At 43.6% G+C, this 13,016-nt stretch overlaps 1 protein-coding gene and 1 pseudogene across 13 annotated transcripts in view; one reads left to right on the top strand and one right to left on the bottom strand.

Moving 5' to 3' along the window:
* The window catches only part of KCNH7 (potassium voltage-gated channel subfamily H member 7), a 262,143-nt gene that overhangs the window by 123,348 nt on the left and 125,779 nt on the right, over window positions 1-13,016 (bottom strand). The gene's annotated exons all lie outside the window — the stretch shown is intronic.
* Window positions 4,569-5,265, top strand: LOC309539651 (small ribosomal subunit protein eS10 pseudogene; annotated as a pseudogene). The gene has a single exon. The product of its transcript is annotated as a small ribosomal subunit protein eS10 pseudogene (transcript).

Below are 13,016 nucleotides of genomic sequence, written 5' to 3' on the forward strand. Positions count from 1 at the left end.
GGGGAACCTGTGGCCGTCCATGTTATTGGACGACAACTCCGACCTCCTGTGACCACAGTCCATGCTGGCTAGGGCTGATGGAAATTGGAGTTCAACAGTATTTGGAAAGTCACAGGTTCCCCATCTCCACAGTAAGGAAGTCTTTCCTTCTTGATTGTCCCAAAGCAGCAGCCAGAGGTTTGCTAGGGGAACTACTGGTCATCTTTTTGATGATGGTGTTGGAAGCAGTTTGAGTTGGTCCCAGTCTTGCTGTATCAACCATTAAGAGACGCTGAAGGCATAGTCAACCTCAGCCATTGATTAAGGAGCAGGAAATACCCAGTGGAAAATATAACAGACAAATGAAGGGTTGAAGTCTCACATAATGTGGATGTACAGAAGTTGTTTGCAAATGTGTTTGGCTCTCTGTAAGCAGCCGATCATGGCTTTCTCTCTCTCCCCCCCCCCCACCATTGTTCAACAATGACTTTGGGAGGGAAAGAGGAAGAAAGAGGGAGACTTGCTAATTAGGAAAGGTCTCGGCGGTTGCAATTAATCTCTTTGTAATTACATAGAATTAAAAATGGTTTTCAAAAATTGAATCATTTCCCCGAGATTATATCTGGCTCTCTTTTCAAAAATAGCGAAAATAATCAGGCTAATTGAGGGTGCAATCCTATATTGGATGGAAGCCTATATATAGGAACGTAGGAAGCCTGCTCTATACTGAATCCGAACCTGGGTCCACCCAGCACAGGATTTGTCTCCACGGATTGTTTCAGACAAATTTCACCCCAAGCCTCTGATGGGGATTGAATGTGGGGTCTTCAGCATGCAAAGAAGATGGCCATCTATTAAGGATGCTTTAGCTGAGATTCCGGCATTGCAAGGGGTTGGACTAGATACCCCCAAAGGTCCCTTCCAACTCCACAATTCTATGTTCTGCCACTGAGCTTATGGCCCTTCCTCTTTTGTGGAAGCTCTGCAACACCGGAGGTATGATCAATACGCCACTGGCGTGACAGATCTGCTGGTGGAAATGTCCAGGGAACACTAAGAAAACATCAGTTCCGCTGGTGAAGATACACCAGTGGAATGTCTAAAAAGGTGGGTGTGGAAAGGTGTGGCAGAAGGAAGGAGCACACCTGCGCTACACAACCACACCTCTGTTGACAGTGCAGCTTTACATCAGCCCTGGGCCTGGAGCAGATAATCTCCCTCCTATGAAATTCAATGGGGATATACCGTATTTTTTGCTCTATAAGACTCACTTTTTCCCTCCTAAAAAGTAAGGGGAAATGTGTGTGTGTCTTATGGACCGAATGCAGGCTGTGCAGCTATCACAGAAGCCAGAACAGCAAGAGGGATTGCTGCTTTCACTGCGCAGCGATTCCTCTTGCTGTTCTGGCTTCTGAGATTCAGAATATATTTTTTTCTTGTTTTCCTCCTCCAAAAACTAGGTGTGTCTTGTGGTCTGGTGCGTCTTATAGAACGAAAAATACGGAATCTATATATTAGCAATAGCTTCCTGTAGATTGAGAGCCACCCCCCCCCCTGCATCTTTACGAGAAAGCTGGCGATTAGGGTTGGGAGAGCAATATGGTTCCATTCACATTTCAGAGCAAATTGACTTAATCCTCCCTTCTGGACACAACACATGAATGAAAACAGAGCCTTCTTTTGAAGTCTACACTTCTCCAAATGTCTCAGTGCAATTCTCCAGCCATGGTGAGAGGAGACCGAGGCTTGAGCATCCTGTCACACCTTCTCCATACATTTAAGACATATGGCTCCCCACAAAGAACCATGGGAACTGCAGTTTACACAGCACTGATCTACATTCCCCACCACCCTTAACAAACTACAGGCCCCAGGTTTATCCAGGGAAAACAATGAGCTTTAAATGTATATTTCACATGTGGCCACACAGCCTACAATCTCACAAACTGGAAGAGAGCTGCCTTGTCTCCCACTGCCCTGGAGGATTTAAAGTTATATTTTCTTCCTCTGGGTAGTGATCTGCTGGAAATATAAAGGGTGCTCATCTTCTTATTCCACAACTGCTACTGCCCTTATTAGGAGCCAGACAATTCCAGGCAGGCAACTGGAAATAGAGAGAATGCAGGACAGTTTAACAATACATCTTTATATAGCTGCCTTTTCTGGCCTGCAGCTCTTACCCAGGCTAAACATACCCAAGTCTTCCAACCCTTCCAGGCCCCTCACTCATCTTTGCCAACCTCCCCTGTCCGTGTTCAGAACCACATCCACACTACGCATTTAGAAGCGCCGTTATACCACTTTGAAGGTCATGGCTTTGCCCAAAGAATTATGGGAGCTGTAGTTTGTTAAAGCAGCTAAGAGTTTGTAGGAGACCCCCTAGCCCCCTGACAGAGCTATAGGAAGGCATCAATGTTTGGCCCTGCCCAGCCATGGGCAGTTAGTTGATCAGGGATGCCAACTTGCAAAAGAGCAAAACATCTCCCACTATTTACTTGCCTGGAAAACTAAGTTCCTCTGCTTCATGGTTCCTAGTCAAAACCTATAAAGGTTTCTTTCTTGAAACAGCCTGCATGCCTTTCCATTTAAGACTGTGATTCTAAGTGGATCAGTGCATTTGATCAGCTAGTAAAATTTTGGAAAACTTGCTTGAATGTTTGCATGATGAATTGATTTCATTAGTTTTACCATTATTTAAGCCCCGGAATATTTTTTTTCTGTTCCTCTCTTGCTTTAATTCAAGTCTCTTATCTTTCTAGTCATCACAACATGCCCCCCGCCCCCGCCCCCGCTGCCCTTCCATCCCCTGTAAGGACATCGGCGGAATAACATCGACAAGAGGCATTGAATATTTTGTTATTTTTGAAAGTTTTTGAAAGTCTGTTTCTCAGAGGGATTACGGCTAACCTTCACAGAAAGAATTCCTGAAGGTGGAATCCTTGCCAAAGATGATATCCTGGCTTCCCCATGCAAAGCCATCTGTCAGTCTGGCTTTCTGCCCTCCTCCTATCCTTGCTCACTGCCAGCCACTTGCAAGTGAAAAAAGAGCCAGAGATTAGCAGTCGAGAACATGCTCTGCATGCACAAGGACCCTGGCAATCCCCAGGGAGGGCTGGGCAAGACTCCTGTGTGGGAACCATCAGGAGGGGCTGCCAGTCAATGCAGACTAGGGACCACCAACCGTTTGGGGCTCAGAGGTCCCTTTATAAATCGAATGGAAACCTGTCACAGACATCACAAAGCACCCATTTCATAGAAGAAGCATGCAATGCTCAGACCTCCTTCTATCAAACAATAGGCAAAACACCTCTGCACACGACCAAATGAACCAAATCTCCCCATCAGACAGCCCCACAAATATCCAGAACCATCAGTTATAGGGTGGGTGCTGAGTGGGGTGTCCAAGTCATTGTGGCTCTTACGTTGGGGAACACCTTGTTGAGGACATCTACCCTAGCGGTAGAGGCAAGGCCGGCCCAAGACATTTTGGCACCTGATGTGAACCACAAAATGGCACCAGGGAAGAAGGGGTGAGTGAAGATCTACAACAAGACCAAGGGGGGAATGAAGATCTACATCAGGATCTGCTGCCTCTGTGGATGTGCCACCTGAAACAGTTGCCTCACCTTGCCTCATGATTGGGCCACCCCTGCATAGACAATATCAAGCTAGATGGACTGTGTATAAGTCTTGTTTATTTGGGTTACGTTTTGAGGGGTATTGTGTTACAACATTTTTATTGTGTAATGTACATTAGAATGCATTTGATGTGGGAAGGTTTCTCTCTGGTCAGGTGAAAGTTAGCTTAACTGTCATGTGGGGCCTTCGCTGTGAGTCAGAATTCTATACAAGAGAAGGTATAGAGACTTCCACAGAGTCTCAGTTGTTGGGGCTTAGTTGGGGTGGAGAGAATACAAGGGTGATTTGGCTAAGTGGTTTTAACTCTTTCCTCAAAACTACCTTGGTAGAACATTAATAGTTAAATAAAAGCTGTTGGTATTTAAAGTGATGCAACAGTTTTACAAAACGCATGCTCATTTAAAACACGGTAAGGCTTGAAAGCAGGCATAGGCAAACTCAGCCCTCCAGATGTTTTGGGACTACAACTCCCATCATCCCTAGCTAACAGGACCAGTGGTCAGGGATGATGGGAGTTGTAGTCCCAAAACATCTGGAGGGCCGAGTTTGCCTATGCCTGCTTTAAAGTAGCCAGCCAAGCTTGTGCACTTAATAATCATGTAATATTGTAATAAATAATCTTGTAATAAATAATAACAGGCGCCTTTGATGAGCTCTGTGCCACACGTTCACTCCACAGTTACCAGGTTGTCAGTAAGTTAAGGGTTCAGGCAAAGTAAGTGACATTGACTAGTTTAGAAGAGCCATTGGAGTGGAAGATGCATTTTGTGGTTATAGTCAGCAGATACTTTTGCTCAACATGGACCAAATGTTTGTGTTGGTATAAGGACGTTTCTTAGGAGCACATCTCAGGTGCCTGCTTTCCTGTGACATGGCTTTGTGAAAATGGACCTGGTGATTACGGATCTGGAACTCGCAAGCAAGGATTCAACAGAACGTCCCTATGCTTTCCAGTGTTCGAGCCTCTTGCCGCTGCCATGATGTTGATGCCTAAAAGCCCCCGCATTGCCATCTACGAACTCCTTTTTAAGGAGGGAGTGATGGTAGCTAAGAAAGATGTTCATATGCCTAAACATATGTGCCCAACCTCCAAGTCATGAAAGCAATGTAGTCGCTGAAATCTCGTGGTTACATGAAGGAGCAGTTTTTGCATGGAGGCTTTTCTATTGGTATTTGACCAATGAGGGCATCCAGTACTTGAGGGACTATCTCCACCTGCCACCTGAAATTGTGCCTGCCACCTTGCGTCGCAGTCTTCTTGAAACTGGACGGTCCTGGCCAAAAGGTTTGGAGGGTGAGCGTCCTTCTTGCCTTACACAGGGAGAGGTTGACAGGGACAGCTACAGACGCAGTGCTGACAAGAAGGCAGAGGCTGGAGCTGGGTCAGCTACTGAATTTCAGTTTAGAGGTGGATCTGGGCGTGGACATGGTCAACCACCTCAGGAGAAATCTGTTGCTGTTTGGTTGCATCTTGTGTATAATAGGTGGAAAATGCAAAACAAAACAAAACATCCCTATAGGACTTCGGCTCCAGCTGGAGAAGAGGAAACAATCTGGCTCATTCCTTCCAACTGTAGAACCCTTCTCCTTCAAAGCAAGCTAGGCCTTAAAGCACATTACACATCCATTTCAAACATTTTCATATGAAAAGCCCCTTCTAATCTACTGCTAACTTGACTTAGCCTTAGCACACGCTGCCACAACAGCATGCCAAAACTCTTTAAATCCTGTGCTTTGCTGGATTTATTGTGGCAAGATAATGTTACTTTAATGAGGCATTTCATGATTTACTTTCCATTTCGGCATAGTTTAAAAACAAACTCACGCCGTGGAAAGTGGGACACAATCGGCTGTGACAGCGCTTTCATTATGATCTCTTACTGCAGCCTTATAAATGGGTTTAAAATGGATATTATTTACCTACTGGGTAGTGCCGTCTCTCTTGGATTATGGGAGAGCCGTGGGCAATTTCTTTATTTAGATAGCAGCTTGCCTTTCCTCCTGTAATTTCAGGGTAAATATAGTTTTCGTGGGCACCACGCTTCCGTTTCACTCGGCCGTTTCCACAGGCTCCCTGTTTCAGAGGCCGATTGCCCTGCAGAAGGAGTAGCCAATGGGGCACCTTCCAGACTCCAAACTCCCTTCAGCCCCAGCAGGTATGGGCAATGGTCACAGGGGGTGGGAGTTGTAGTCCAGCAACAATTGGAGGGCCCTACATTGGTCGTCCCTGTCATGGAATAACTGGAATAAACACTAAAGGTAAAGGGTAAAGGGACCCCTGACCATTAGGTCCAGTCGCGGCCGACTCTGGGGTTGCAGCACTCATCTCGCTTTATTGGCCGAGGGAGCCAGTGTACAGCTTCTGGGTCATGTGGCCAGCATGACTAAGCTGCTTCTGGTGAACCAGAGCAGCACACGGAAACACCATTTACCTTCCCGCCAGAGTGGTATCTATTTATCTACTTGTATTTTGACATGCTTTCGAACAGCTAGGTTGGCAGGAGCAGGGACCGAGCAATAGGAGCTCACCCCGTCGTGGGGATTTGAACTGCCAACCTTCTGATCGGCAAGTCCTAGGCTCTGTGGTTTAACCCACAGAGCCACCTGCATCCCTCAGAGGAAACACTAGGGAGCAACAAAAGAGGAAGATATTTTAGGGGCCAACATGGGACAAGGATAAATTATGGGGCCAGGATAAACACAATGGAATAAGGAAATCACAAAAAATTTAACATAGGATATACATAACTTGATTCCTCAGGAATCCTTGCATCTTGAAACTGAATTCCAGGAGACCATTTTGAAAAATCACCTGGTCCAGTGGATGAATCGACAAGTTCTGGTGATGAAGAGGTTATCACACCTGTGGTCAGAGAGCTAGGCTGGCTCCCAGTCAATTTCTGACTTTTCAGGCCTGAAGGCAGGCTTACCCAACAGGTGGGCCTCCAGATATTGCTGGATTCCTGCTCTCAAGAACCCCAGCAGCATTGCCAATGGACAGGGATGGTGGGAGCTGTAGTACAACACTGAAGGGCTCTGCCCTGATGTCTTCAGAGATCTGATGGGAATTCCCAGCATGCCTCTTCACAGCACAGGATTAAGCGGCAGCAGCAACTGCTGCCATCTTCATTTCCCTGGATGCCTCTGGACCCAGAGACAGGGGGAATAATGGAGAAGGCTGTGACTGCTTTATCAGACATTGAATCAAACCACAGGGGGAAATCTTCTCTTGAAACTGAGGGGATATTCGGGAATTTGGTTTGTGACATGGTGTGGGAAAATAAATTGTGAAAACGATTTTTAAAATCATCATCATCATCATCATCATCAGGCATTCCTTAGAGCCCACGTATAGCTGACTTGTTGCCTTCCATATATGTTTGGACTCCAAGTCCCATCAACCTCAAAAAGCATGGTCAGGGTTGATGGGAATTGGCATTTGGAGGTCCAAGGAGGACTTAGCCCTTGGATATTTGTTTGTTTGTTTGTTTGCTTGCTTGCTTGGTGGTTTGTTTGTTTTAAAAATTAAATTATATCACCTTTCCCAAAAGTTCAAGATCACTAACAAGGTACTTCTTTGTTACTCCTAAGGGAGTTCTTTCAATCTTGGCCATTGTGCTTGTGAGACTTCCAGCACAACCTAAATAAAAGAATGTCAAATCGCGTAGAAAAAGCAGTGATAAATTATTTGGTTTTATGGTGCAATTTTTTACCCCCTCCCCCCCAAAAAAAATTTAACATATTGCCATGTGGTGTTGGAACATGGCTTGCAACCCTGGTCGTACTTAAATGAAAGAAGCTTTTCTAAATATTTTACAGCTAATTAATTAGTGATGAATAGAAATGGTTATTATGATACATCATAGATTTGTGTGAATTATTGAAAGGTACATTACATCAACGGATGTAAGGACAGTAGTTGTAAACTGGCACACAAAATTATTTATAAATGTCTCACATCTACAAGAAGTTGCCACACCTTAAAGGATATCTTATTAAGAAAGTTTTAAATATTATATAAGAAAGCTCTCCCCCCCACTGCAGTTAAATTGGGCTGGTTCTAGACACATCAAAGAAGCGTTTCAGTTAAACGCATTGTAAACTTTGTAAAATGGAACTCCACAGTGCCATCTGGTGTCACAGTATTATAATGAATATGCAACGCATATAAAGCGCTTTTTCTTTGCCAGTGCAGGTAAGTCCCTGGAGTAATTGTTATGTACTGAAGTTCTCACCCTGGGCCAGCAGGGGGATACTGTAGATAGTTTTCACTCAGGTCCACATATACAAATAAGGGATTGAAAGTGACGTTCAGTGATTGGATAGTTACAGAAAATGGTTACTGTTGCGTTCTAGTGGAGCTCTATATAAGCAGGCTGGCTGAACCCTTCAGTTCAGTTCTGTTCTGGCCTGTGAATAAACAAGAGCTGTTTGAAGAATCGCTGTGTCATCTGATATGTTCACCCACAACTTAACAGTAATACTACTTAATGGCACCGTAGAATGAACTAGAACGATAGGATGGCTTCTTCCAAATCACCAAAAACAAGCTTGTTTTCTCCTTCTCTGGAGGGTAGGACCTGAACCAATGGCTTCAAGTTACAAGAAAGGAGATTCCAACGAAACATCTGGAAAAAACTTTCTGATAGTTTGACAGTGGAACAGTCTCCCTCGGGAGGTTGTGGACTCTCCTTCCTTGGAGGTTTTTAAGCAAAGGTTGGACATGGATGTTTTAGCTGAGATTCCTGCATTCCTGGGGGTTGGACATGATGATTCTTGGGTTCTCTTCCAACTCTATGATTCTATGAAAAATGAGGATGAAAGCTGACACCAATTTGCATAACATTTCCATATGTTAATTTATGTTGTAGATGTAAACTATATCCTTTACATAGAAATGCAATACATCTCACCACAGTGAGGAAGACTTGTGACCAGGTAACCTCTGTGCCTGCTGAGTCTGCTGTCCTGGTGCTACTGATGGGTTGGTTCAACGCTCAGGGTCTCCTTTCTTACTGATTTTGATCTTGAAACTGCACTTGGAACTGGACAACCCTTCAAAGAAAGAACTCCTTCAAATAGAGGATTGTCTCCAGGAAAGTAGGACGCCTGGCCAACCTCAAGAACGAGCCAGAATGTTGAGAAATATTTAGTATCAAATGTTGGCCTAGTTGCACATCACACCTGCAGCAGCTCACACAAATGAAATAGTTATCTACGTTGGCACCTGTAGAGCTCATACCGGGAAGTTGCCTCTGTAGAAAAGGCTTACAAAGCACAGCCTATAAAACACACAGAGGTTAAAATACAGGTTAAATATAGGTTAAAGCTAACAGTGTGTATTATAATACAAATCAGGAAATATGATGATTACTGGTCACACCAAAATCATTGCAGTGGACCACTTGGGCAGAGGACATCATTGCTCCTGCTCTGAAAAAGTCCCAGAACTGCTCTCCTCCACATTCTCCTTCCACAAATGGACCATAAAATATGCATTTTTGAAGTCTGGGATCGTGTATCTTAAGGCAGCTCAGGTCACCAGTGCATTCTATGCTCCTCTTAAGCGGCCTGGCTCTTTTTCATCTTATCCACTGTCCCTTTCGCTTTGCATCTCTTAAATGCCAGAGGTGATCAGCTTTGGTAGACACAAAGAAATATCCTTCCATGAATAAGAGGAATCACAGGATGAAAAACATAAGACAATATCCTGGGGGATCAGAAGCATGCAGGTTCACAACCAGCTATGTGAAGGAAACCACAACATTGCTAAACAGGAACTGCTACAGCATGGAGCATCATGGAGCCTTCTTCAGATGGAGAACTGAGTGAGCTGATGTGACCTCCTGCTTAAATTGAATTGGTTTATATTTATTTTTTGATCTGTTGCTATGGAAGCTGTGGCTTTGATTCCTCGTGCCCAACTAAGTACCTTCACACTCTTTTTCTCCTAATCCATAGGTCTCTTCTCACAGCATGTTTACAGTGTGGGAACTTCTACAGTGGAGCTGCTTCTAAGACCACTTGGGTAACATGAGAAATCCCCCAAGTCCTTGAGATGAGTCCACAGTACATTATTGTTGGAATAAGCAACAGACTTTAATTAAGCCCATTGGGTGAGAGAGGAGAAAAGCCTCTAAACAGTTAATATCAGCAGGCATTTCTGGATACAACAGAAGGAAGGCAAAAAAAACAAACAAACAGAAAAACAGAAACTAAACTAAACTGTTCCTACATACATGAAGTTTACAGCTAGTTGTGTGAGTTTTTTGGGTCACTCTATCTAGTCAATTCTTTTCCTCTCACCCAGAGGATAAAAGGGAACACACCCTTCACTTTCCCAAGGGATCTCGGTTAGATCCAGAATAATTAATCTGAATTTTAAAAATAATCTAAGAACTGAAAAAGAAAGTGGGAAAGAGCATCATTTCCCCAACTTCCTCCTCCAGCTGTATGTGAGAAGAAGGTAGCCTTTCTTGTGACCAATGTGGTTTAGAAATGCTCTTATAAGTAAATGAATTGGTGGTTTAGAAAGGCTTTTATAAGTAAATAAAACATCTCTGACTCACGAAGCCATAAATGTTTTATTCCCCTCAGAGGCCACATTCTACCCTAGATCTAATCACGACCTTCAGGATAAAACACCTTCTTGCCAGTGAAACCTGTGTGCCAAATATGAAATGTAAAGTCACAGAGAGAGACATTCCTGGTTGCTACCCTACAGACAACTGCCCATATTTCTTCCCTAAAGATCCAGGCCTGTATGCCACAAGTAGGGAACCTGTGTCCTCCAGATATTGCTGGAATGATGAGCATGGCCAAGGGTCAGAGGTGATGGATGTTGTAACCCATATGAAGGACCGCAGGTTCCTCATCCCCGATATGCATCTTTCAAAAGTGCTGAATGGGGTGAGTCAAAATAGATTAGGCTGATAAAGTCCAAATTGAATGCATGAATTAATGCAGTTGTATCTCAAAGAGTTCTGAAGGTGAGGAGCACTAATGTTCATTTGCTGTTAAGAAACTATTACAAAAAGAAAAATGGATCCATTGAAACGAAGACGAATGATTCTTCCTTGCTCTGGATTGTGTAGCACTTGCTCCTTTAAGTGCCACTCCACTCTGCACTATCATTAGTTATCACTGAAGCTATGCAAAAAGTTACTATTTGGCATGAATGATGGTGGTCGCATCTTGTCAGTCAATGAACATTCCAACAAAGGACATAATATTTTGTAGCTTGTGGGGGAATTGGAAGATCGCTTATGGAAGGCAGAAAAAGGTTCCTGAGCAAAACCAGGAATGTTAGGTAGAAATACCTCTTTACAAAAGGAAAAAAAGAACATTTTGTCTCAAAGAATAGGACCAAATACAATTTCTTAACCAAAATAAAAATACCGCATTATGGGTTTGTTCTCTGTCTGAGCTTGAAGATTCAATTATTGATTTTTCAGAGGAGTGCTCCTTTTTCGGAATGAAAAAGTTATCCAGAGTCTCTCTTACATATTCTAAGATTCTTAAATTCTCTTATGTTTCAACAACATGGATGAGATTTCTGTGCAATGAAAGATGTAGAGTTTTGTCTAGCCTTTCTGTAGCAAGATCGTAATGAAATAAAAGTGCTTCTTAAATGTTATTTCCAAAGCTTGGTGCCAGACTTATACTGAGGTTCCGCTTAATCTAGAAACCTCAGTGCCAATTCAAATATTCAGAGAGGCCACCTAAGCTGTACTGCTTCAGAATACAGGGTCAGGGATGGGGGAGGGGAGGTTACACATTTGAATGTTTCCACGTGTAAAAGCCACCCTGAACGTGGAAATGCAGTCTTGGAGAAGGGCTCAAGTCTAGCCTTTTTGCTGGTTTCTTAGCCTTCTACAGATACAGAGAGGTGGTTTGTTTTTGTTTCTGATACACAGAGCACTCAGATATACAACTTCAAACTCCATTTCTAAAGAAAGTTTCTTTCTGTGCTTGCAGCAACCAATGATATTGGGAAAGTCACTGAACTATCTCTGACGGCTTCCAAGAAGTTATTCCCCAATGGAAACTGGGTGTCTGGTACCTATAACTGCTTTTGGCTGGAGACTGAAAATACAGTCAAAATCTAGAGAGGGAAAACGCAAGTCTACCAAGGGCAGGACTATGTAGCTCCCTGCCCCTCTCATCAGATCTTTTCAGCTTAGATTGTCTTCTGTGTCAGTCATCTTCCCTGATGGACACAAACAAGGTAAAGTCACCAGGTCAACTTCCGCTAATGAGTGCAAGAAGGGTTTCCAGTTTCCAGGAGATCTGCTTAAGGCAAAACTATCCTTGCCTTTTCCTTCACATCATGTGTGAAGGAAATGAATGAAATGGCTGTGTGCTACTGATTCATTAGTCCCATCTCTGCCTGGGAGCCATTTTCTTTATAGGAAATTTCCAAGAAAGTGCAACACATGTTACGCTGATGAAGGAGCAAAAGGCTTCCATGCATGTGAAAGGGAAAGAGTTGATGATTTCCATCCCATTTCTTCTTTGTTTTGATAATGAATGTGATTTGCTGCATATAGTTTCCTCTCTGCAAAGCCACAATTTTTCAAAGAGACAGCATGACTATTGAACTTACCTCAAATGAATGGCTTTTCAGCCAACAGCAAATCAATGAACAAAGACTCCCCCTTCCCCCAGAGTATGAATGTATCAAGCATCACAGCAACACCAAAGAAAGTTTTGATTCATTTTGTTCCCTCCTAGATTACTAGAAATAAAATGTGCTGGAACAAGTTTCATTTTCAATAGAATCCCTGTAAATCCACCCAAAGGAACTTCTCTGCTTCTACTTCCCAGTGTAGACAGAATTCAGAAACCTGGAAAATAGTTGACAACCATTGATGCTTCACTGGCCCTGATTCTGGCTTTGAAGGACACAAGATGGTGGCTTGGTGGGATTGTGGCTTGAATGACAAGAGGGCCAAACCAAGCCATGTCCACAATGGATAGGACTCAGCAAAGAGCTACTGCTATATAAAAGTGACTCAGCCCTGAGTTCTGGTCAATTAGGAGTCCCACCAAGGAGGACATGGGCTTCCAGAGAAAGCTACCACTGGCAGCTCTGGAGTTGGAGCAGTCCTCCAAGAGACTCCCTTACCATGACTAGAATTCCTATTTGTGCTGAATATATAAGGGAGGACGGAAATCCAGGCTCTCTAACCTGGGGGTCAGACTCTCCCACTCCCACCGTAAATCAGACTAATGTAAATCATGCTCTCTAGAGCCCATGCAGATTAGGATTGATAGACTACAGATTAGCTACATGTTACCAAGAAGCTCTGCTTAGCTAGAACTCCGCACAGGCCCTGGAATTATCTGTTCATTCTGGCTTCACTCTAAGCAGTGAGCACAGTGCTATTGCAAGAAAA

This window comes from Podarcis vaucheri, assembly GCF_965113315.1.
Source record: "Podarcis vaucheri genome assembly, chromosome: 1".
Taxonomy (NCBI): domain Eukaryota; kingdom Metazoa; phylum Chordata; class Lepidosauria; order Squamata; family Lacertidae; genus Podarcis; species Podarcis vaucheri.